This window comes from Acomys minous (genome assembly GCF_964271855.1).
Source record: "Acomys minous genome assembly, chromosome: 6".
In the NCBI taxonomy this organism is placed as follows: Eukaryota; Metazoa; Chordata; class Mammalia; order Rodentia; family Muridae; genus Acomys; species Acomys minous.
The window spans coordinates 123,338,207-123,363,258 of NC_140487.1; the positions used below are offsets into that span (position 1 = coordinate 123,338,207).

The 25,052-nt window shown below is 52.5% G+C and overlaps 1 protein-coding gene across 6 annotated transcripts in view; it reads right to left on the minus strand.

The window, feature by feature from the left end:
* Positions 1-25,052, minus strand: part of SPSB1 (splA/ryanodine receptor domain and SOCS box containing 1) — a 62,606-nt gene that overhangs the window by 35,997 nt on the left and 1,557 nt on the right. Inside the window, exon 1 of one of the 6 annotated variants that reach the window (XM_084786759.1) lies at positions 12,245-12,288. The exons of 2 other annotated variants lie outside the window; for them this stretch is intronic. The gene's annotated coding sequence lies outside the window, so the exon portion shown is untranslated. Of the gene's footprint in view, positions 1-1,923; positions 2,457-5,334; positions 5,424-5,465; positions 5,528-12,244; positions 12,289-25,052 lie in introns of those variants that run through there. 3 more of the 6 variants (XM_084786757.1, XM_084786761.1, XM_084786760.1) reach the window with 3 other exon arrangements.

Below are 25,052 nucleotides of genomic sequence, written 5' to 3' on the forward strand. Positions count from 1 at the left end.
TTGCTTGAAAAGATGCTTATACTCAAACTGACAGGGGGAACCCTAACAGGGGGAACCCTAAATTGAAAAGAGACATCACTGTGCACATGACAGGTTTCTAGTGCCCAGACACATATTCTGCTCCCACTGGGGGACTCAGAGAGGCGACACCACATGGTTTGAATAGGGAAACAAACTGGCAATCAACCAGTAGTCCAGAAGTTAAAAAAAAAAAAAAAAGCTCCAGAACTCAGTGGGTCGGTGGACCTGTTGGTTACAAAGTGGCTGCTCCAGCTGGCCGTGGGGGTGCACGCCTTTATTTAATCCCAGCACTCCGGAGGCAGAGGCAGGCAGATCTCTGTGAGTTCTAGGACAGCCTGGTCTATAAAGCGAGTCCAGGACAGCCTGTCTCGGGAACCCCCCCCCCCCCAACAAAAAACCCAGCCAAACAAAAAATACCCAAAGTGGTTGCCCTTTTGCAGTGGACCATCACTGCCAGGAGATGAACAGCTGCTGGAGGTTGGTCTGATGTATTTTGATACTGATTACTGCTGCTGTCTCAGTGACCCACCTTACCTAAAAGCCTAACCTGTTTGACCTATAAAAAAGGTCATCACACCTGGGCAGGGTAAATGGGATAAGCATGGCTAAGGTTCCTGGGCAGGGAGGGGGGCCGGGACAGAGAGAATCTTGGGAGGAAAGAGACCAGAAGACAGAAGAGGAAGAGGAAGAGGGAAGGTTGCCATGGGTTAGATGGAAGAGAAGCACATGGCCGGTGTGGATGGAGGATTTGTCCCAGATGATGATAATTAGCAAGCATATGGGATTATGGATGGGAAGTAGCCTGATAGAAATTATTAGAAGCAGATAGCATGGGGTTGGGGCAGCATACCTGCCCCACTATGGGAAGTAGTTTAGGGGATTGAAATCTGCCCCGCCCCAGGTTAACTAAGGCTATTTTAAAATATAACAGGTGTCTGTGTCTTGATTGATTGCTAGCAGGTTAGATAATACTGCTGCAATAATAATTATAGGCCTAATAATAAATATTATTAGGCCATACTGGTAATTTAACTCCAACAGACAACCTTGTGTTTGCTACCCGGCCTATGAAGCTTGTTGGCCCTTGACTGAGACCATGGGTAATGGCCACACTTTCCCCCAAACTCAGGTTTTCCAGGCCCAGGCTCCAGTGGGAGCATCGGCTGCACACAACACAGAGAGGCATGGCATCCAGGTGTTTGCCACTCGGCCCACAGCATCCCTGCTCTTGGTCTGGCCTGACCTTTCCCATAAGATGCACCACACCAAACTTCTTAGGGCACTCCCAGACACTCCTTCCTGTCACAACCAGAGCCTCATCTGCACCAGAATTCACCATCCTTTTTCAGTTTTTATGGCAATGTGTGTACACACACACACACACACACACACACACACACACACACACACACACACACACACACTGGTAGACAGAAATAAAACTTCACTTTCTTCCCCCAACCCCTGTGGGGTGAGTGCCACTCAGGAAGGCATGGAGGGTCACCCAGCCTGTCCAATGCACTACACATGTGCACAAGGATCAGGATTGACTCTCAGCTGAGAAACAACAGCAGATTCATCGAAGCGCACACACACACACACAAACCCCAAAACAAAAAAACACCCCATTACCCAGCCATGGAACACCTGCCCCAAAGCAAAGACCCTGGGACAGAGACAGGACTGCCTTTGGGATGTGGTACCTCCTAGAGGGCTGGCCAGGGCTCAGGCAGAAGAGACTTAGAGAATGTTCCAGTCGTGCCCCTCCCCCATAGTCAACAGGCTCTATAGTACTTTCAGGGGGATTTTTATGTTTTGACTCAAAAGAATACGTCTTAGAAATTAAACCAAAGTAGACTAAACTTTAGGAATGAGGAAAGCCCCTTGGAAAGTCAGGCTTACTGTGTCTGCTCAGCTGGCAATCAGGGTGGTGTTTATCTCCAGGGGCTGAGTGTCCACCATCGCTTTGTCCAGCTGCTGTCCCCAGGGAAGTAGATGCGGGAAGCTGCAGCAGGGCCCTGTGGGTGTCCCAGCTTCTTGAAACTCTCAGCTCTGCCCCCAGCTCCTGTGCCAGATCTCCAGAGCCCTCCACGGAGGACACTCGCAGAGACCTCCAGGCCAAATCCTACCTCGAGCACCGTGTGGCTTCCAACGGCTGGGTGGATTACTGGTGACTCGTGGTGTTGGCCTCTGTGGCAGGGGGAGACCAAGTAGAAGCAGTATGACAGCTCGCGGTGGTGCCAGGAGTGGACCCTGGTTATCCTGAGGGGACTCTTCTCCCCTGAGAGGTCTTCCCATGAGCACAAAAGGACCAACCATCCAAAGGCAGAGAAAAGCAAATCCTGCCCTGTAGGGGGACACCCTGCCTGGTGTCAGCAGCTGGCTCTGCCATACTTGTGGGGACAGACGGGACAACAGCAGCATGACTCAGGCCTTTCTGGCTGAACCTCAGGTACTCTGTCCCTGCCACCGCCCCTTGCTGCGATGACCTTTAACCCTGAGAAATCACACTCTCTGGCTGGGGTTAGGATTGGCTTCCTGGGTGGCAAAAGAGACAGACATCTTAGGAGCCAAGGGGACCCAGCTGCAACTTCCCTCTGGGATTTATGAAGAAAAAAGTTCAACGGCAGTCCAGAAAGTAAAACACCCAAGTAAGAAGGTAGCTACTCTTAGGAACACACCCTGCTTATCTTCCCTGAACTGTGCCAAAGCGAAAACGGGGACGTGAACTCTCCAGAGCTGTGGATGGCCAAGGGGCTGCTGGGGCACGCTAACGATAGGTTCCATCCTGCCACCCGGAAGGATGCGGTGCGGTGTTGGCAGCATCCAATGGAGAAGGGCGTCATCAGGAGGGAGCGGAGCTTCAACAGGCTTCCCGGGTGTGGAGTGTGCTGACCCCTCTCTTAAAGACCCCACAGACCCTCCCAACCAGCCTCCAGGATCTAGCATCCTTGCCACATTCCCCTGCTTTAAACCACCCACGAAGCAAGCAGATCACCCAAGCGAGTCTACAGGCACAAGTCACTTCAAGGACAGTGGGCAGCAGTGTCCTGTGACCTCCCTCTACGATTCTAGAGTCATTCCTTTCTCCTTTCTTGTCTGTCCTCAACAACACACATGACTACCCTATGACAATGTTCACCGTCTTCGACAAATTTGCTGGGCGTAGGGCATCTGATGCTTTGTCTTGCCTTGATGATGTGCCTCCGTTCTGATTTTGAAGACTACCCAACCCCATTCACAAAGTAGGACTCGAGCTATTGCTGGGCTCTGGGAGTCAGGACATGATCTCAAAGTGCTGCATCAGGAGAATCAAACGGCCCTGGGACAGTGAAGATATGGGACCAGTCAAAACAATCCTGGGACTTTTGCCTAAATGACCTTCTGAGAAAGAGGTCAAAAAGAATGAAATTAGATGCTTAAATAGAAAGAAACATGGTTGCTGATGCCAGGGCTGGAAACCCTGGACCCAGAGGCGCCTGAGATCCAGCAACTTTTTTTTTTTTAAAGCAATCTTACAGTACACCAAATCAATTTTTTTTTTGATTTTCTGACCCAACCCAAAAAAGTTCCTGCTGACAAGCAAGTTAAGCTTTGGGTTTTGTGTGTGTGTTTGTGTGTGTGTGTGTGTGTGTGTGTGTGTGTGTGCGCGCGCGCGCGCGCTCGAGTGTGTGATGTGCATGTGTGTATGTGAGTGTGTGTGGGTTTGTATGTAGTGTGTGTACATGTGAGTATGTGTACAAGTGGAGGCCAGAAGTCAACCCTAGGTGTCTTATTCACTCTCTGCCTTAGAATTTTTGGCGGAGTCTCTTTCTGAACCTGGAGCTGGCTGACTAAACTAGTCTTGCTGGCTAGCGAGCTCCAGGCCTCCTCCTATTCTGTGTACCCAGCACTACAGGCACACACACAGTCACGCACTGGTGTTTATGTGCACTCGGGGGTGGGGGTGGGGAGGGACGGTTAAACTCAGGCCTTTGTGTTTGTATGACAAGCTCTTTAACAACTGAGCCATTTCCCCGGTTGAGGGGTTTCGCATGTTGCATAAGTAAACTTTATTATTTCTGGTGCTGCAGACTGGCACAGGGCCACTGGTGTGCTGAGTGATGGCTCTTCCATGGTTCCGAGTGCAATTTTGCGTAGACTACTTTGTGGCTCACACTGTTTCTTCCACCAAGCACATCCTGTTTCCTGATCAGACTTTGCTCCCACAGAGCCTTTGACATCAGAAAGTCTTATGGCCTCTCCTCTGCGCGACACCCTCCTGTGCCCTCACAGGGCTTCTGCATGCTTTCTATCATCTACCTATTTCCCAGCATGCCGTGTGTGCCCCGCCATGGAACCCTTGTCCCTCTGATACCTGCCTCAGCCCAGCAGGGGTTGTCATAACTTCTGATGCTAACCTTCTCAAAGTGAGTACATGTCACATAGCACACAGCACATGTCAGACACAGCATTTGGTCCCTCCCTCCACCCTTCCTGGTCCCAGCTCCTGACTGGATGATAGAGCATTGGTCTTTCTGGGCATCCAGCCCCAGCCCGGGGAACCCACATCTACAATGGGCGGAGAAGAGGCTCAATACATTCCCTTCATCCACATGAGCATTGTCTTCAGGAGCAGCAGCCAGTAAGTACAGCCAACTGAGACTTCTTGTCTCAAACATGACTGTCTAGTTTGGTGTCAGCTCTAAGTTAAGGGTCATAGAGTTATCGTCATGGTGCATGCATTTTGGCTTCAAGGCTGTCGCACTCATCCCAGAGTGTCTGGGCACCAGGAGCCACTGGCCAGTGGCTGTCTCGCACCAGGAGCCACACACATAGTTCTCTTTATGGGAAGACAGGCTGGCCACTGGCAGATCCAGCATCCGGGAAATCCAGGTTTGGGTTTTCTCCAAGGATACAATAGACTTTTGTCTTGACTCCTACCTCATCGCCACCCGTCCAGCCTCCTCAGTGGGTATGGCCCAGGACGCCCAGGCTACTTCGCCAAACTTTCTGTACCTGTCCACAAAGACGTCAAGGATAGGAAGGCGCATTTGGCCAGCACTGGGCATCTCTTCACTCCCTCTGAGAAGCTTGCTGAGGACCCACTATGTACTAAACAGTGGAAACACAGAAGAGCCACAGACAGAATGACACTGCTAGCCACTGAGAATGTCATTCACTGTTGCCATGGATAGCTGTGGAGCCTCGTGTGTGTGTGTGTGTGTGTGTGTATGTGTGTGTGTGTGTGTGTGTGTGTGTGTGTGTGTGTGTGTGTGTGTGCGTGTGCGCCTCACAGTGGGTCTACAAGGTGATGAGGATGAACCTGCTTACTTGGGGTCTGATTCAGCTGCATCACAGGTGCCAGACTTGCTGACTAACATAGGCAGGCTGGAGAGATGGCTCAGTGGTCAAGAGCAGTGACTGCTCTTCCAGAGGACCCAAGTTTAATTCCCAGCACCCACATGGCAGCTCCCAATTGGGTGTAACTCCAAATCGACACAGATCTTCAAGGCAGGCAAAACAGCTATGCACATAAAATAAAAATTAATTAATCAAAAAGAAAAGAAAGGAAAAACACAGGCACGGGATGATCAGAAATTAGGGTCCTTAGGCCAGGGATGGAACTAAGCTGGGAGAGAGCTGAAGCCCTGAATCTGACCCCTGGAATTCATACCATAGCAGGCGAGAACCAGTTCCTTCAAGTTGTCCTCTTATTTCACATTCAAACACACACACACACACACACACACACACACACACACACACACACACACACTCCACTGTCTGGGGAGGGAAAAAATAAAAGTCCTAACAGCCACTCAAAAGACAGAAACTAGAAGAAAGGAAAAGAGAAGTGGCCTAGAAAACCCAGGATCTGTGACAAGGTGGAGCCACCAGATACTCTGGGCAGGAATTCTGCCGCTCAGTTTTCTTTGCTGGACTTTCTCTCTGGCCCTCAGGAACCAGGACCTGAGAGGAAGGGGAGGTAAAATCTACGGTCCCAAGCATCTCCTAAGGTCCCAGCAGAAAGTGTTGAGGGGGGAGGCGGGGCAGCGGCGTGCAACTGAGAAAGCAAGCCAGGAAGAAATGGAAAACCCCAGGACTCTATGGGAGGCAAAGGGGGAGGAGGCCAGAGAGGCGCATGTCCAGCCCCAGCAGCCCTTGGCTTCGGCCCTGCAGGAACTTGCCTGTTTCATCCAGAGACTGGAGCTGCCAGCCCAGCCAGGGCACTCATGAGAGCGGAAGAAGTCAAGGCTGGATTTCCCCTTCCCAATATGGCAGAGGAGAGGAGGGGCTGACTGAAGGAGCACGCTGTAGCTGAGGATGACAGTCTTCAAAGGCCAGAGCTGGAAGGAGATGGCCACCTGGCCCCTCCACTGCCAGCATCAAAGACTGACACTCAGACAGACAGGTCACATCTGGGTCAGTGCTGCTACACAGGAAGGGAGTGACCTATTTCCAAGGTGCCCCATCAGGAACCTCCCTGGGAGCTCAGACAGAGCTCTGACAGAGCCAGACAACAAAAGGTGTCTGGGAAGAGTCTTAGGAAGGGTGTGGCAAGGGTTAGAGGCTGGGTGCGTCTGGCGACTTAACCTAGAGGGCTTCCTGCTAGCCATCAGAGTAGCCAAGGCCAAGCCCGACACTGTAAGCCACTGTCCGTCCCTCTGTAATACCTGCACCTATATGAGGCTTTCCTCGGCCCTCCAAAATAGTCCGCCAATTTTCAACCACAATGGGACCAACAAGTGGCCCTGACTGCCTCAGAATTTGGCTCAGAACCCCTTAGCACAGCCACAGCATTCCCTGGTCAGTGTTGCCTCTCCTCGCACATGGCCCCCCTCACTCTGCCCAGAGACGAAGCCATTTCTCATCCAGCTTTGAAGAAAACACATTAGCTGAGGCTCCCTGGTCCTGTCCATACATCAGTTATCAGGTAGGGATTTTTGATCACCCTTGCCAAGAGCCACCGATGAACACACCATACAGAGGAGAGCATGTGAACGGATACCTCTCTAAACAGGAATGGGTGAGAGGTGTGAGTGTTGAACTTTCTTGTGAGGTGTGACCTTGTGAGCCTCAGTTTCCCCCTTTCTGCAAACCCTGTCTTATAGGAATGACATGAGGAGTAGAGGAGACAGCGCCGGCACCCACTGAGCCCTAAGCCTGGCTCGTACCAAGAGTTGAGTAAACAGGAGCCACAGGCACAGGGCCGAGGAAAGAGTCATTCACTAGGGCTTAACCTCGGGGGCTCGGGGGCTTGCTAAAGACTCTTCGAGCATCTCACAGGAAGGGAGTTCAGGCATTTCAGCTGTGTATTTCCTGAGGCCAGACAAGCAGCCTTTGCCCACATATAAAAGAGATGTCAGAGCTGCTCCTTGACAGGAGGCCACAGGGGGACATTCATAGGTGGCCATTTCTGGGACTGTTCCTATGGCTGCCACCCTCTTCCGCCCCGCTGTGACAGTCCTCACCTAGTGGGGCCGTGCCTCTTGACCCAGAATAGAATTGGTTGCTAGTGTTCCAGCCCTGTGTCCTGCCTGAAGGATCAAGTCAGTGTTCTAGCTTGCCTGTCCATAAAAATCTTCTTCCATGACCTTGGCCCGCCCCATCACCACCCACCTGTCTAACATAACCATTTTCTCCACAAACACTGACTCAGTCATGTGACCCACATCTTACTATCTCTGCCATCAGACTGGTCCTAAAGACAATGGCCTCTTACAGTGACAATCAGTGACTTCAACCCTGATGGCCTTTGGTGGGATGAAACAGAACAACCCCAGGTCTGTCTCCCACTGCTCGTTACATCGTCAAACTTCTTACCCCTTCTTGGCTGTGCCCCCAACACACAATGAACAGGCTATATAAAGGTCTGAAGACCCAACTAGGAGACACTTCCCTCCCCAGCACGAGAGGCGGCCGGCCAGTAACAGGTTGGAGCCTGTTTCCGTGTCCTGGTGCCTTGCAGGGTATCTGACATCCCACCACACACACACTTTCCTTGTAAGGAGCCTGCCCCCCTCACCCTCCCACCTTGCTGGACCACTAACCCAGAAACCCTATGCCCAAAGAGCCAGCTGAGCCCCAGGAATGCAAATGTTTAAGGCCCGCGGCTGGACCAACCACACAGACTAAACTGGGGAGGTTTAAGAATTCTTGTCGGCTTGGTGTTTTGGGGGAAGTTTTGTTTTGTTTTGATTTCTTTTTTTTTTTTTTCTTTTAGTGGGATGGAGAAGGGTAAAAGAAAATAAGATTATTTCCAGTAACTGTAATTACTCTGCTGCCTCCTTCCCCAGAATCATGGCCAAAGTTACTCCCCTTGCTGTGGCCTAGACGGTGGGTGTGGGATTCTGAGGGGCTCTGACATCTGAACAGAACGTGGCGGGTGGGGAGCAAGGGGGAAGAGGCTGGGGGGGGGGGCAGAGAAGAGGCTGGGGGCAGAGGAGGAGAAGAGGCTTGGTTTTAGAGTTGGGCTAGAGGGTCCCCTGGAGCCTGGTAAAGCTTCCTCCCTCCTGCCACAAGGAATTTGTACAGCGAAAAGTCCACTATAACTCCATTCCACTCACTTCACCTCAGGATATTATGGCCTAAAAAAAAAGCCAGTGGCATAAACAAAAAGCCTCTCATAAAGAAATAAGAAATACAGAGCCTGCCTTCAGTGGACCTGGGAGGAAGATGGTCAGCCTGTGTGGGGAGAGCCGAGCATAGAGCCCACCCTGAGTTCACCTTCGGAAGGAAGGAGAAATAGAGCCCACCCTGAGTTCACCTTCGGAAGGAAGGAGAAAGGCTGGCTTTGGAGAGGCAGCTTTGGGGAGGAAGGAGACAGACTTGATCCTTCAGGGAGGGTGCATGGGGTAGAGAGCCAAGGCAACTGGGTTCATCTTAGTCGGTCAAGGGGCTTGATCCCACGTCCTGACACTTGGGGGACACTTCAGAACTAAATATACAGGGCTCCTGAGAGCCAATGGAGAGCCACAAAGTATGACCTGGCTAGATCAAAGATACTAGCATTTCCATCGTCAGTGAAGGGGTGCGCTAGCCCACTCGCTCACTCGGCCACTCACTTCCATTACTACTAAGCACCCACCATGTGGAGCTACCACATCCTTCCCAGCTGCTGTGTTCGATGGACACCCGCAACGCTGACAGTGATCAAGTCATGTCTGTGCCTGGAGTGCACTCTAGCATTCTCTTCAGAGCCTCTGGGTTCCTCAGAAGCCCAGGCCAAATACTGAAGGAAGAGATCAGCCCTAGCTCGGTCTCCACAGCTCCTCCAACTGCTCTACAGTGCCACTGCCTAAAACATCCACAAGATGGAAGGAGGTGGCTACTTACTTCCTCTATGTTACAAGGACTAAGTGACATATCACAGACTGATTGTGCCTGGGGACAAAAGGGGCTCTTGAGGCCACCCCACATCTGTATACACCTGAGGCAAGGCAGAGGTGAAAGGGAGCTGAGAGGAGACAAAGTCTTCTGTAGCTTTAAGTCTCTGGCTTGGCCAGCCGAACCAGTGGCTGTGTTTAATGCACAGAGGGCAGACCTGCTCCAAGAGACGGTGATGGCTAATTATAGCCCTCCCAGTTTTTCTCCCACTGAACGCACCCCGCCCAAGAACGATGCATTGCGCTCGCGATTGGATCTCCACACCCATTTGTAGGAGAAAGTTCTTGCCATGGAAGAATCAGGAAGGGGTCTAGCAAATTGTAGCTGAAGCAACGTAGACACGTAGTTTCCGTCAGGGGACTATGCCTTGTCCCAAGAGGGCCAGAGCTACGTGACCCAGTGGCTTGAAAGTAGAGTTCCTTGCCTACTGTAAAAAAAAAAAATTTTGGGGGGGGACACTGGGTCTTGCTGGTAGCCTAGGCTGGCCTCAAACATGCAGCAATCTTCCTGCCTTAGCATCCCGAGTGTTTATTACAGGTGTGTAGCTAAGAGGGTCCCTACCTCTTCACCTCAGCTCAGCGTCAGAAGGAAATGGGATCCCGGAGGGGTGGGGCTAGCGTGAAGGGAGCTGGGTATGTTGCAGAGCTATGAAATCGATGAAGCAGTGGCCTGGGAGGCTTCCACACTGCACTGCCCCTCAGACGTCTGTCTCTGCAGTTCCTGACTCCTCCTCGTTTGGAGCCGCTCTACGGCACAATCACGGCCTGGGCTCCTGCCAGGATGGCGCCTACACAGTTATACTGTGTCCGATCACCAGCTCATATGACCGTCCCCACCATAGAAGGGCCCTGAACCCTTGCCTTGTCCAGCTGTGTATCCAGAGTCTGGCAGAGCTGTTACACACTTGTCTGGGTGATGGCACCAGCGGCCCAGGGGCACCAGCCACACATCTGTCTGTGTCTATGCTCACCCCAGCTGTGGTTCTGCACAAGGACCTCACACCCATTTCTATAGCTGTGGAAGCCGAGGCTCAAAAAGGAAACTTGTCCACGATCCAGATCAGAAGCTCAGGGTGTTCTCGTGACACAGAAGGCTTGAAGGGGATGGCAGGAGGTGGTTCCGGGGCGGAGAACCATTATACTGGTGCTTTCCCCATCCTGGCCTGCCTGCTACCCGGACAGCCTGCAGTACCTCAGGACTTAAGCTGCCAAGGAAGAAAGCAAAGAGGTCACCTCCAGAGAGAGTGCACAGTAAAAGGTACGGGTGTGGGGAGTCTATTACCACCAGCCACCTACCTCCCTAGCTGAGGATCTGGCCTGGCACTGTAAGCCTCCAGTGCCCACGCCAACCTCCAGCCCTTGCCTCAGCCAGACCCCAAAGGCCACACCCTTACTGGCCACAGGAAACACAGGTGCTGTCCACGCCGCCGAGCTTCTGTGCTTCCCTGACCTGCCCAGGAAGGGGGAAAAGGCGCAGCTGCTTCCCGTCTCCACCTGGCTTGTCACAGCCCACAACTGTCCACTCCACTTCCTATGGGGAGGGGGCTGGTACCTGGGCCAAGCCTGGCCTACAGACACCATTAATATGCACGTGTGATAAAACGGAAGGTCAGAGAAGAAACCAATCGACCTGCAGGGGTAAGGGGAAGACACAGACAGACCTAGGAACAAGAACACACACACACACACACACACACACACACACACACACACACACACCCCATACTGCATTTGCTGATGACATTTCTCAGGTGCTTATTATCTGGCTCAGTTCCTGATGAGTCTGCATACATACCACACTGCCCTTGCCAGTGAGTGCATCTCTTCCTGCCTTCTCTTTTCTCTCAGCCCTCACAGCCCTAAGCCTCAGTGTCAGAGACACCACCCCTTACGTAGCTTTCACAAATTCACTCAAATAAGTCCTGACTGCCATTAAAATTCAATCCAGCCCCCTCCCGCTGATCCCTTCACCTTTACCATCTCCACTACTGTTGTACTCGGTGGGTGGGGGTTGGGGCAGGGCAGGGGCAGTTATCTGGTTACCCACCCTCCTCATGATAAACTACCTCGTTTCCAATTGGCAAGGCTTCCCCCAGGCAACTCACCTGCATCGCACCATCCCATCCGTGGGGGGGGGGGGCATTCCGCCGACACTCCCACTTCCAAGAGGGAAACTGGAGGCTCAGAGAAGTGACTGGCGCACACTCAGGTCACAGAGGCAGGAAGTAGCAATGCTAGACTGCGGTCCTCTCCCTGACTCCCAGCCAAGCTCAAAACAGCTTCAACCTCCTCCACACACAGACTAAAGCCGGCCTCCCCTGCTGCCTCAGCCAGACAAGAGGCTGCCACCCTGAAGAAGAGTCTAACTGCCCACTGCATTCACAGCAGTCCCTGCACAGCCGGCTCTGTCTGTGTTCGGGGGGCAGGAGACAAACATGGGCTGCTGCGGGGTACCAAAACGTCCATGCTTGGCTCCCAAGCAACCAGTCTCTGCCATGACCTGTGCTCCGTCACCATACAGCAACTAAAAAGGGGCTCTGCCTTAAGTTCAGGACACAGCAGAGGCTCCTGGGATCTTGCCAATACCAGCACCAAACGCAGGCTCATTTTGATAGGGCCTGGACCCGGTCAGGTGCAGCGATATACAATTCGGGGATGCACACACCCTTGTCTCCTGCAACTAATTGCCTGAATTGCCTGTACATTCTCCAGCAGAATCTAAGTAGCCCCGACACTCTGCCTTCTCCAACCCAACAGCAGTAGGCAGCCAGCCTGGGCCAGCTGGGAGCGTCTTCTTGCCAGGCCATGTCCCTTGGGAGTGCCGTGAGGCCCAAGGGTTTGGTCCGCTGCCTCACCTGCCACCTTCCTCTTCGCCCAGCTCTCCTCCTGCCAAGTTTAGGGCGGAGCTGAGCTGGAAGGAGCAGCACCCAGCCGCTGTGGTTCCCTGAGCAGGGCAGGGCCTCCTGTGCCCCAGCAGCCCCTGCATCTCTCTGCTCTCCTACACCTGGGTCTGCTTCTATATGACTAAGCGATTTCTCCCTGGAGCAGGCTGCCAAGAGGCCCTGCTGGCTGCAGGACGCACTAGGATGCCCAAGCCGCACGTGCTGAACCCCTAATTACCGTGTCCCCTTCTTGGGAAAGAAAACCCCTCCACGTTTTGTTGTGTTTCGTTTTCCCCTTTAGTGAAACAAATCCACCCACAAGGTTACTGGAAGCAAAAAACATGTGAAACCGAGCCCTTTGCAAAGAGAATTAGTCAGCAAGCAGCCTGGTGAGCACTCAGAGCTGGGGCAGCCTGTGGACCCTAGGTAGAGCCACGGGAGAGGAGCTGGGTGGGCCTGGACCTCCACACCAGGAGTCTTCAAACTGGTAGATGACAGTGCCTGGCAGTGACTATAATTAGAACGCAGCCCGTGGCCCAAGGGCAAGGTCATTGGCACCAGACAGTACAGAGAACTTACTTAACAGGCACACAGAGGAATCAGACTCCTATTCAAACCCTCCCCACCAAAGTAGGCAGAGTCCCAGCAGGTCCACAGTTTGCTTATCTGCAACATACATGATGGTTACCTACCAGGAGAATGTATTAACCGACCTGAGATGCTCTGTGCAGGGTACCGAAAAGGCAATCATACAAACACGATTTCTTGGTGAGCAAGGAGTTGCCCCCGCTTGCCCCCTCAGAGCCAGCACGTGTCTCTTGTTGCAGAAGAATCTGCTGGGTTGGTTTTCAGTTTGAACCACAATGCAACCTGGGCAAGTGGGCAGGGGGCTGGACCAAGCGCAGAAACAGTCCTGATGCCAGCTGCCCTGGACCCAAACGGAGCGTCTATGCTGTCACAAAGATGCTATTTTCAACCAGTGCAGTGTTGGGACTTCCAAACAAAACTTACTGAAAAGTATGAGTGTGAGTGTGAGCGTGAGTGAGTATGTATGTATGTATTCCAGATTCTTGGCTTCTCTTAGGGGAAGACCAAACCAGGCCAAACCAAAGCACTACCATGCAAGTGGGCTCCACTGTCCCAGGAGCTACTCGTTAGCCAGGACATGCACCTCTTTACGCCACAGGCTGCTCAATGCCCTTCTGCCTTCCTTCCCAGCCTCTGGGGGCCAGGGAGCTTATGACCCAGTTAAAACCCTAATTTTATTCAGGAGCTCAGCCTTAGCCACTCGTCACTAGAAATATCCACAGGAAGCGTCCCTCGGGAAGGTAATTAAAGTCTGACGCCCAAGGCTGGCTTTTCTCAGAGAAAAACATGGCGCCACAAGGGAAGGCCGGCAGTGAGGCTGTCATTTTCTCAGTTTGACTTATTGTGAATTCTTAGACAAAGAGGAGAAGTTTTGGGGCCCGGTTCTCTTTGCTCCACCTCCCTCTACCTCCTGGTTATGAACTGAAGTGAGCAGCGCCCCTGGCTGCTGCCCCTCTAGGCAGTAGGAGACAGGCAGGCGCATCAGTGCAGCTCCCAGCTCTGGGCTCATCTAAGAGCTATGGGGAGGCCTCCAGACTTTCCAGCCAGGCAGCTGTTCTGGATACTTGTAAGAATATAGAAGATTCTCTGGATGTGGCTGGATCTGCTGACAGCCTAGCAGAACCACTAGACATGTCTGGGGTTGTCTGGGAAAAGTGCAAGACTCTGGCCTTCTTCTTACCTCTCTGAAGATGCTGGTGTCATTTGCGTGCTCATCACCAGAATTTGCTGAGGGCTGGACACTGGGGACCGGGAGGGAGTCGGACACACTGCCACTCCCAGAATGCCACACCGAAGAGGAATCTCTTACCTTCTCCTCCCAGACCAGTCTCGTGCCCTTCCTTTGCCTTCCTCCACAGCCCACCCCAGTGCTTGCTCTGTGTGGTGCTGTGGTAACTGCTCCTCGCCACCCCCAGCCTGAGAAGGTCAGGATACGGACCGAGGGGCCGGAGAAGACGGCTCAACAGCTACCGTGGGAAGACCAGAGTTTGGATCCCCAGAAGCCACACAGGCCACCTGTTATAGTTCCAGCCTCATGGGATGGTGACAAGGACTCTCTGGAAAAAGCTAGCTAGTGGGGCTAGCCATACTGATGCAGTCTGGCCTGACCAGGAAACTCACTTAGGGATAATGTGAAAGAGCGATGGAGAACGGCTTCCCAACATCAGCCTTGGGCCTACACACACACACACACACACACACACACACACACACACACACTAAAATGCACATACACCACATATGCAGGATGCTTACAGCAGGCAAGCTGTGTGCCCTGTAAATTATACCACAGTTAAGACAATGACAAGCAAGTCTTGCACTGTTTCCTACCATATACAGTTTGGGCCCTAAGAGACAGTGCCATGTGCTGATGATGTGTGCAGTACACCAGAGATGCCCGGCCTCATCTTATAAATATTCGGAAAGAGGCAGACAGGGAACCAGCGGCACCAATAGGAAGTCTGGTCCTCCTAAGGAGTCCTGAATCTCAACTCAGTGAGTGATAGATAAGCTTAAGAAAGACAGACATCCAGCTTTGGTGTCTCCAGGGTCTCAGCACAGTTCCCTCTCCTGGCTGGGATGGAAGGACAGACAGCTCAGTACCACAAAGGAAGTTCACTACCCTCAGGAAGAAAAGAGACGTAACACCCTGCATTCCCTCAGACAAGCTGGGTGAAGCCATATGTCACACCTGACACCCAGTTAAGTGCAGAAACAGCCTGCACTCTGCCTGCCTGGCCCCTGCTATCATCTGCTTCTACTACTGGCTTCTGCCAGGCTCCGGGGGAAGCATTTTACAAGACAGAGACACAGAGGGGAGGGAGGCGGCTTCTCAGAGTCAGCTTCTAGGGGAGTGGTCTCCAAATCTATGCTGAGCATTGCAAAACTACTGCTCAAAATATAAAGAAAGGAAGGAAGGAAGGAAGGAAGGAAGAAAGAAAGAAAGAAAGAAAAAGAAAAGAAAAACAAGCAAGATACACCGTGTACAGAACCCTATAATCCTCTGGTGCAAACAGCCATAGACTACAGAAATCGGTGACAGTGTCCAGAGACACAGGTGCAGAGACGTCAGTGTCAACCTGCAGCGCACAGGAGCCAAGCTGGCCTTTCCTAGACCTTGGACGCCATTCCTGAGACTGTTGGGCTTTCCAGGGAGGAGGACTGAGCCCTGGGAGGAGACAAGGGAGTGAGCAGTAAGCCTTGATTGACCCTGGGAGGTCAGAGCAGGGACTGGAGGTGTCCACGCCTGCAGGTCTCCACCGTAAACCTCGGACAGCAATGCGGCAAAACCCATGCCACGCCGGGGAAGAAAGACCCAGTCATGCTGGTGCTGCTCAGACTCAGACTCAGACCTCCTCCGGGTTAGCCCTGTCTGGGCATCTCCCTCAGTGCAGGCACCAGAGCAGCCCGGACAGAGCAGGCATTCAGGGCACAGCAGCTGAATGATGAGGGAATTTTTTTTTTTTTAAAGAGGGGAGCAGAAAGCCTTTTATCTTGAGCTTTCCAGACAGCCCTGAAAGCAGCGGGGTGGGAGGAAGACTCCGAGAGACCTCACAGGCACATGGGGTGGGGGCATCATAGGAACCAGCTCAGAATCAATAGGACAGCACACACGGGAACAGAGACATCTCTGAGCCTCACATCCCTCGCTCTGAAGAAAGTCTTTTCAGAGGAACCCTGGCACATACATAGAATTTATTGGTAATTACCATAAATTGAACACTGTTGTGCATCTTTAGGAACCCCCTGCGCCCCTCCCCCCGGCCCCCCCCTCCCCCGTCCTCTTCCGCTCTTCCAGGCTTCACAGACACACACAGCCACCTTTCTCATGAGCCCTGAAGTCACCAAACTGAGAAGAGCCTGGGATCCGGAGGGCATGCAAAGATCTCCCTCACTCCTCCGCATCGGAGGAGCAGAGCTACAGGGCTTCATTTCCATGGGCCTCACTTACAGGTCTCACCCAAAAGCCCTTTGAAGGGTTTCACGGACCAAATGCTAGGCATGCCTCATTCTTCACCAAGTCTCCTACTGTCTGACTCCTGTGACTAATTTGGAGTCTGCGGGCTTCCAGTGACTCCCTAACAGGTGAATCCCATCCAACGGCTCGCTTCCCCTGCGGCTGCGTCACAGACCCTACAAGAGGGAAGGTGTGAGGCGGCAGAGCAGCACCACACAGCTAGACACCTGTGCCTTGGTCAGTGGACAGCAGCATTGCCAAGGGGCGTCAACAACCTGACTGAGGGACACTGCCACCTGAAAGGACCAGGGAGCTGAATTTGGGTCTTCAGAGAGACACTGTTCAGGATCCCCATCAGTTACTGGGTTTTTAAATTCAAGGCAATACAGGAAATTGAAGGGGGACACTCTACTTCATTAATACCTCAGAACAGCTCTGGAGGTGAAATGGTAGAAAAGGGGTACAAGGGCACCCAGACCCATAAACAACTCCTGAGCCTGACACAGGATGCCACCCCTCAGGCTTTCCCATGAGGGCCAGCTTCCTAGCACTGACCATGAAAAACCCCCAGCCTTACAGGAGCCCGCCTGATGGCTACATGTGTCTTGGGTCCACATATTCCTGGGGGTTCATGGGAACTTGGAAGCTATCTCCAGCTCAGAAAACATCTTTGAAGTCCATTCTTCTCCCCCAATAAAACAGGGCAGCAGCATCTATTTTCACATCGCCACTTGAGGGGGGCCAAGTGCAGAGCCTGGCAGACGAAGGCACTTGAGAAGGGTTCCAACTACGAGCGGAACCGCCCTTAGAGAAGCCGGCATCTCAAACACCTTCCACTGACTGCTGGCCCAAGTGTGGAGAGGATGCGAGAAGCTGTCAGGAAGAAATGGAGAGAAAACCGCGCTAGCTTTCCAAGCATCCCTCTCCACACGTCCCAACTGCCACGAGGCGAAGCAGTGCTGCTTTGCTCCCTCCTGTTTTCCCCATCTGCACAAGAGATGGGGTTGAGGGGGGAAAGCAACAGAGCTGAGTGACAATGGGCTACAAAACCTGAAACCACCAGCCAAAGGTCCACCTGCCCTCTTCTGGGTTGTTTTATTCTCACACAGTTGTCATAGCAATAAAAAGCCAGTTAATGAATGGGAAGGACTTGGCCTGGGAGCGGGTGGGGGTGGGGTGGGGGGGTGGGGGGGGAGGGGGGGATGAGGGGTGGAGGTGGGGGGGGCAGGCTGCGGTGGAGGTGAAGCAAACAGGGTCTGGTAGCAGCAAGAGAGACCCAAGGGGGGTCCAGAAGATCTTAGCAGGGGAAGGGGGCAAAGGCACCTTTGAGTGTGTGGGTGATGGGGACAGGTCTTGGGCAAGCTCTGCTGAGCAGTGCTAGTAACAAGGGATGCTGAGATCAGGCGTGGTTGGGGGGGGAGGGTTTAAAAGGGGGAGGGATGTTAGGAAGCAGAAACCAGATGTGTTGACCACAGTCCAGAGACCTGGGAATGGAGGCTAGGCCATGACGGTGTTATTCCTCTTGCTCCAGGGCGGGGGCAGAGCACTTGATGGCTAAGAAGCCAGAGGCTTAGGGTACTTCTCCAGGCCCCAGACCTTTCCCCTACCGCCAACACAAGGAACTTCACTCACCTGCCCTCCAGCTGAAGCAGGCATCAGGGGGAACCCATGTCTACCCACAAAGCTCAGCTGAGGCAGGAGGATCACCAATTCAAGGCCAATCTAAGCTAGAACAGCAAGACTCTGCCTCAAAAATCCAGGGGCTGAAAATGTGGCTCCGTGGTAGAGCGTTTCTTCAGCAAGCACAAAGCTCTGGGTTCAATCCCCAGCACAGAAGAAAAAAAAAAACAAAAAAAACAAAAAACGTTAAGATGGTAGATTTCATATTTTCCTCTTGAAAATTTTTAAAGGGAAACAGAAGTATAAAACCACAAATTGAAAGGCTTTCTAGATGTTTCTCGAACACTCTGATACTCACCTTAGATGTCCCCCAGCACACATCGGGTAGCAGGTGTCTGCTGGCATCCAGAGGTGGCCTATCCCCAGACTGGGTGCGCCAGGTGGAAGCACCAGGCCTGAGAAGCCACCTAAGCTCTTCTTCCCCGGTCTAGAAGAAGATGCCCAACATGGTTCCAAATCCTGTGGTGTCTCGCCTCTTCTGCTGGCAGAGAAACTTCCTTACAAAGAAGGCTCCAGAGAACCAGGCACAATGACAAGTGCCTGTAATCCCAGCACTCAGAAAAGCTGAGGCAGGTGGATCACTGTGAGTTCGAGGCCAGCCTGGTCTACAAAGCAAGCTCAGGACAGCCAAGGCTACACAGAGAAGCCCTGTCTCAAAATACCAAAAAGAAAAAGAAAAGGAAAAAAAAGAAAAGGCTCCAGTTCCTAGCTGTTAGTCCAGGCCTCTCTCTCTAACCTTGAGCCTTCCTGTCTGTCATCTAGACACGTCTACCGGAGCCACATTTAGCAGGACAGGTGTAAAGCACATCCGTGTACCTAGTTCGCAGACCTCTCTCTAGGGTCTGGATCCACTATGACCTCCTAACTATCTGGATTTCTCAGGAACATCTACGCACGCACGCACGCACGCACGCACACACGCACGCATCTTCATGTCCTTGTGCATATATGCGTAGAGGATTCACGTCATTGTGCAAATGTGCATGTAGAGGCCAGAGGTCAACTTTACAAGTCATTGCTCGGGAGCGGTCAGCCCCTTTCACTGGTTCCACTTTCCATACAGACAGCAGCAGACAGTGCGTGAATGCATATTATATACATATATAAGCATGGTCTCTCCGCTTCTCACACACAGTACCCTTCTCTGACACCACGGCTACTTTAGGATGTAACTGACTACAGGAAGGATGGCTGGGAACAGAAGCTGGCCAGGGTCTTCTGAACAAGCCATCCTAACCACTTGAATTTAGCTACTCAGAATTTGTCTACTCAGATAGACTTGCGCCTTCATACACTGCTCGGTAGAAACCCTTTTTTTGGGGGGTGAGTGGGTCATGGATTGTTCCTATGTACACGTCCATCTTTATGACTTGGGGGGGGGGGGTCCAATAACACCCAGTTCCTATGGGTGACTCAGATCAAATGACAAAGTGGTGACCTGTGGTTCAAGGTTCACTTTTGCACGCCAGGGGCTGTCTCTCAAAAGGAGTGTAGTTATTTGGGGACGGCAGCTGGGCCTTGCTCCAGAATCCCAATCACTTGTGCTGTGATTCACTTACAGGGCTGCCAAAGGCTCCAAATAGCATCCTTATCTACCACACCTCGAGGATCAAGGGAGCCTCTGGATCTCACAGCCCAGACATGAAAGTGGTCCACACGGGAGCCTGGGTCTGTGGCAGAAGCTTCTCCTGGTCCAGGTCCCACTGAAAACCAGCAGCATTTAGAGTCCCTCACTACATGGGCGGGAGTAACACACTCAAGTGTGCGATGTACTATCTCCAAAGTCCAAATAGGTCTGCTAGCATCAGCCTCCTTTCTTGGCTGTAGACAGGGCCTGGCATGACAACTTATCCTTGGCCTGAGAAGAAGTATCCCAGCATGCCTCCCGTTACTCAACTCATACCAACTTCACTGGAGCAAAGGGCACCCAGTAAATTTCAGAAGGTCTTTTTTTTTTTTCTTTTTCTTCTTCAGTTTTTTGAGACAGGGTTTCTCTATGTATGTAGCCTTGGCTATCCTGGACTCACTTTGTAGACCAGGCTGGCTTTGAACTCACAGAGATCCGCCTGCCTCTGCCTCCCAAGAGCTGGGATTAAAGGCGTGCGCCACCACTGCCTGGCATTTCAGTAGGTCTCATTTCCAACTTCTGCCATGAAGATGTCCTACAAGTGAGTCCAGAATGACTTTCACCTCTTGCTCACTCAATCCAGCCAGCATCATAGTTTTTAACACTGGCGCATATGACATATCGGAGAAGGGAAATATAGCTAAGCAAGGCCCTGGGGACGAAGCTGTTCCATGGCATAGGAGTGTTAACTACTTCTTAGGCAGGACCCCGCATGTGTATGAGTGACCCTGCCGGGTGAAAGCGAACTCCTTCTGGAAGGTCTTGTGGACAGGTCTGGAGAAAAAGGCGTTTCCCAGACCAATAGCTATATATCAGATGTGTGCATCTGCTCAAACAGGACAGCCACATCTGGTAGAGCAGCTACAGCTGGAGGCACCATGTGGTCCAGTTAAGGCTGCGCCCTGTCACTCACTGTCTTGCGTAGGCTCCGTGTCCTTTGTCGAGTTGAATGAGGGTGTGTGGGGGAGACCACCACGCTCGGCACCTCTCAGCTCCCCCCCCCAAGGTTGCTTGTCTCTGAGATCCCTTTGAGAACTTCCAATTTGCGATCTCCCTTGATGGACTTGTTTCTAACGGTTCCCATTTGACCTTGGTCTCTGTAGCAGGCCTTGCTCATAGGTCAGAGAATCAATGTGATGATTACCCCATCTGCAACACTTTCTGTTCCAACTATTCTGGGATTCGGAAAATAACAAAACAAACAAAAACCCACAGGATATGTTCAGAGACCCACTTCACCCTCTCGAGTTGCATCTAAGCTTAAAAAAACAAAAACAAAACCCACTGACCACGTAACATCCATCAGTCCCTCTGGGAAGGGAGGACCACAAGGACAATTCTAGTCTCCCAGAATCAAGTCAGCTCAGAGCTACCCACTAGTCCCAGGGTGCTCTAATGACTTCCTTTTCCTCAGGGCACAGTCATCCTAGTCAAAGACCTTAATGCCCTCTGGGGAGGCCTAGCCACAAGACTAATAGTATTAAATAGTTGGGAGTGATGGAGAGTGGACCCAGGTAGGCCTGGCCGCCCTGTCGCTGAGTTCACTGAAAACTGACTGGGGTAGACTAGCTAGCTGGGCAGCCATGCTTCTGTTTTTATGATGTGAGTTAGACTTTTCAGTTCCCTCACCCTGGAGGCCGTTTGCTTGCACAGTCAAGAGTGCAGCAGTTCACTTCTAGGGACACGGTGATTAACTCGCCAGCCCCAGAGCTCTGCACGAGCCCGCTGGCTGTGATTGCTGCTTTACTCCGCCGCCCATTACTGGGTAATTACTAATTACACCCACCTTGCCCTTGGAGGTCCAGAGCCTCCTCCTCCATCCATCCAATTACTCCCACTGACTTCAGAGTTCTCAGTGGCAGGTTCCACGCAAGGCCAGAGAAGAGCAGTCAGCAACCTCAGAGTGGATCTCCCAAATCTATTTCCCAGAGGCCTACTGGGAAGGAAGTTCGTCCTTTGGTGAACCCTCCTTCCCTCCCGGTATGGATGGTGAGGTTTGAAGGCGCCGGGGCGGGGGGTGGGGGGCGGGGGGTGGGGGGTGGGGGGGTGGGGAGTGGGGGGGGCAGGGCAGGGCGGGGATCTGCCCCTCCGGAACACCAATCTTTCCAGCTGCCGACTCTTTCCTCCACTGAACCCAGGGAGACCTGGCATCCCTAGTTCCGACGCAGTGTGCCAGATTTTCCTGTTCCAGCCAGCCAACCGGCCTGTCCTTGTCCTTCCCGACACCTGGAACTGCAACACTAGACGAAGGACCTCAACCTCAACACATTCAGCAGACCCAACATCATGTCACACCCCGCCCCCGCCACCCTTACCACCACGACCCCACAGCCACAAAAGTCCACCCCCGTAGGCGTGTGGCTTCCCCCCCCTAGTGAATCAGGAGGCACGAAAGTGCCTCTGGAGGGCAGCTCACTTTGCACGGGCGGCCCAAAGGGAAAGACCCTTCGCTCCTTAGGGGTGGGGCGACAAGTGGGAGACACAGATGTTCACAATACAGGGCCACTGTGGTATTTCATCTTCCTTGTCACCCTGACTGGATTTGGAATTACCTAGGAGACACTCCTCTGGGTGTGTCTAGGAGGCTGTTTCGGGAGGAGGGAAGACCCACCTTGAATGTGAGTGGCACGGTCCAGAGCAGCACCCTGGGCGGAATAAACAGGATAAAGTGAGCTGAGTCCCAGCAGTCAGCTCGTCCTGTTTTCTGACCGTGGATACTGTGCAGTCAGGTACCTCAGGATTCTGTGCACACACCTTCCCCCAAGATGATGAACTAACCCTTTCGTTAAGTTGTTTTTGCCAGGGCAACAAGGAAAATAACGTGTACAGGTGTAAATTTAACAATCAAGGTGGTCCCAAAACACAGCCAGCAGCTTCAGGTAGTCCCACATAGCTAAGCGGGGTTCACAGTGAGGGGCAAGCAGGCCCCTCTAACTCTGAGACACTGAAGTCTCACTCAGTTGTCTTTTCCTGGTTGTGGCGGTTACATCTCAGTCTCCTCCACCTTCAGCCCTGGGGAACGGGAACGCAGAGTTTCACTTCTTTTCCCAAAAGTTCCCTGAGGCAGGCGAGGCTCCCAGACCCCTCCAGCCATGGCCAACACTGCAAGCTGAAGAGCTAAGCTTGGGGCTGAGGCCTAGCACAGAATTTCTTGACAAATCATCTGTCATTCCCTAACGCCCTGGCCTGCTGTGACCCCCTGCACCAGCCCTGCGCAAGGTCTGGGCCTCCACAGCAGGCAGAGCTGCGTTGCCTTGGCGGCTTCTCTTGCCCAACTCTTCAGGGAGGCTGAGAGGGCCGAAGCCGATGTGGTTTGCCTCATGATCCTCCGACTCATTCTTTTTAATATTAGGCAATGAATAGACCTTTTTACAATGCCAAACAAGCAAGGCGCTACCCAGCGGCTCTGAAGAGTGGCACCAAGCCGGAGGAACCCGGTTGGCTAGTGCAGTCCTCTTTCATCAGAAGAAAGCATCAACCTCACCTTCAAATTGCAGACTGAAGACACACAAGAAGTGCACACTAAAGACACACAAGAGGACACGCAAACTTTACCCTCAGATGGGCTGAACCTGATTCTTCTTCCCTTAAACACATCTTACAGGGCAACTAGAGGTGACATGACAACATATTTCTGCTTCCGAATATTCCAACATGAATACATGCAGTCACGTATGTGCGCGTGTTGACCCTCAAAATCGGTGAAGGAATGTGAAAACTTATTCATTATATTCTTTCCACTGATATATGGTTGATTTTTTTTTTCAACAACTGCAACAGAAAGTTCATGTAGAAAGCTAACAGGGACCGTCAAGATGGTTCAGCAGACAAAGTGCTAGCTACACAAACCTGGCAACTGCAGTTCGATCCCCTAGAACCTGCATGATATAGAAAGAGAGAACGGATTCCACAAAGTTGTCATCTCACCTCTACACACACACACACACACACACACACACACACACACACACACACACTCTCACACACACACACTCACACACACACACACTCTCTCACACACACACACTCACACACACACACACGCATGCATGTACTCGTACACTCAGGCACATGCACACCCCTTCACATACACACACACTCACACAATGATAAAATTTTTAGAAATTAACCCAAACTTAGCTAAAGGGACAGGGAAGACAAGGAGTGGAACACTGTGATGGCAGCTAAAGTCTGGATTGGAGTTTTGACTCCATCATTCAGTGGCAGGCAGGCCTTGGCTAAGTAACCTGCTGGCCGAGGCAAACAGGGATGGAATCTCCCAGTCCAGGTTCCCGGGAAGTGTAGACGGAGTCAATGTGTCAAGGATGTGGAGCCGAGCCGGGTACTGGTACCAGCCGCCGCCCACCAGAAGTATGATGAGGGCTCACATCAGAGCCCTTGCAGCCAAGGCGGTCTCTTCCGTTGGAGAGGGTGCCTTCTGCAGAAGGGCGAGGATGGCACTGTAAGTCTTTTGTCTTCTCTCACTGCTCTGACTCGCAGTGAATGTAGGGCCTGCGCACTGACACCCAGACGGACGGACGGAGGCACACCTGCCACTCGCTGTGCGCCCATAACAAAAAGATGAATCCATTCACGCATACCAGACACGCCCTGTTTCTGAAAGGGACTGGTGTGAAATTCCTAGACTAAGCTCGGACTTTGCTAAAATGAAGATACATCTGCCTCCAAGTTGCATCCACCCAGGAGAAGGCAGCAGGTTCAAGAAGGGAGCCGCCCCCCTTCTCCCCCACCCCCAATCCTCAAGATCCTCAGCAGCACCCCTGGGAGCAGCGGCTGGAAGGAACCCATTGAAGGGTGTGTCCACCCTTGCTGGCACAGGCTCACGCTCTAAGTGACCTCACCCAAGGCCCTAGCAAGACCATTCCTTCCCGAGACTCCAACAGCTATGGCTTCTCCCCGGGGGTCTGTGGAGATCTAAGTGCTCCCTGCAGCAAGAGGAAGAAGAAAAGATGCTTCAGATGGTCGAATCCAGTCCACCCACCGCTCTGCAGCTGCCTGGCCTCGGACCTCAGTGCTGGGGGACAGTAACCAACAGCCAGGACTTACATCTTGATCTCGTGCCCTGGCTGTGCACTCTGGGTAAATCGCCTAACCTCTCTGGGCCTCCACTGGGAAAGGGTTGGTCCAGCTAGACAGTCTCTGAGTAATGTGGTGCTTCTTTGACTCCATGGTTCCTTCCGTCTGTCCCACTAATGTTCACGCAGCGCTTTCTGCCTCCCACAGATGGAAGTTCGGAAGACGTGGGGCAGAAAAGGAAAAGGCGGTCCCACTCTCTCCTCACGTCCATTAGGAAGAAAGCCAACTCCCTCCAAGCCGTACTACCTCAACACACACACACACACACACACACACACACACACACACACGCACACACACACACACACACACACACACTTCAAGGACACCAA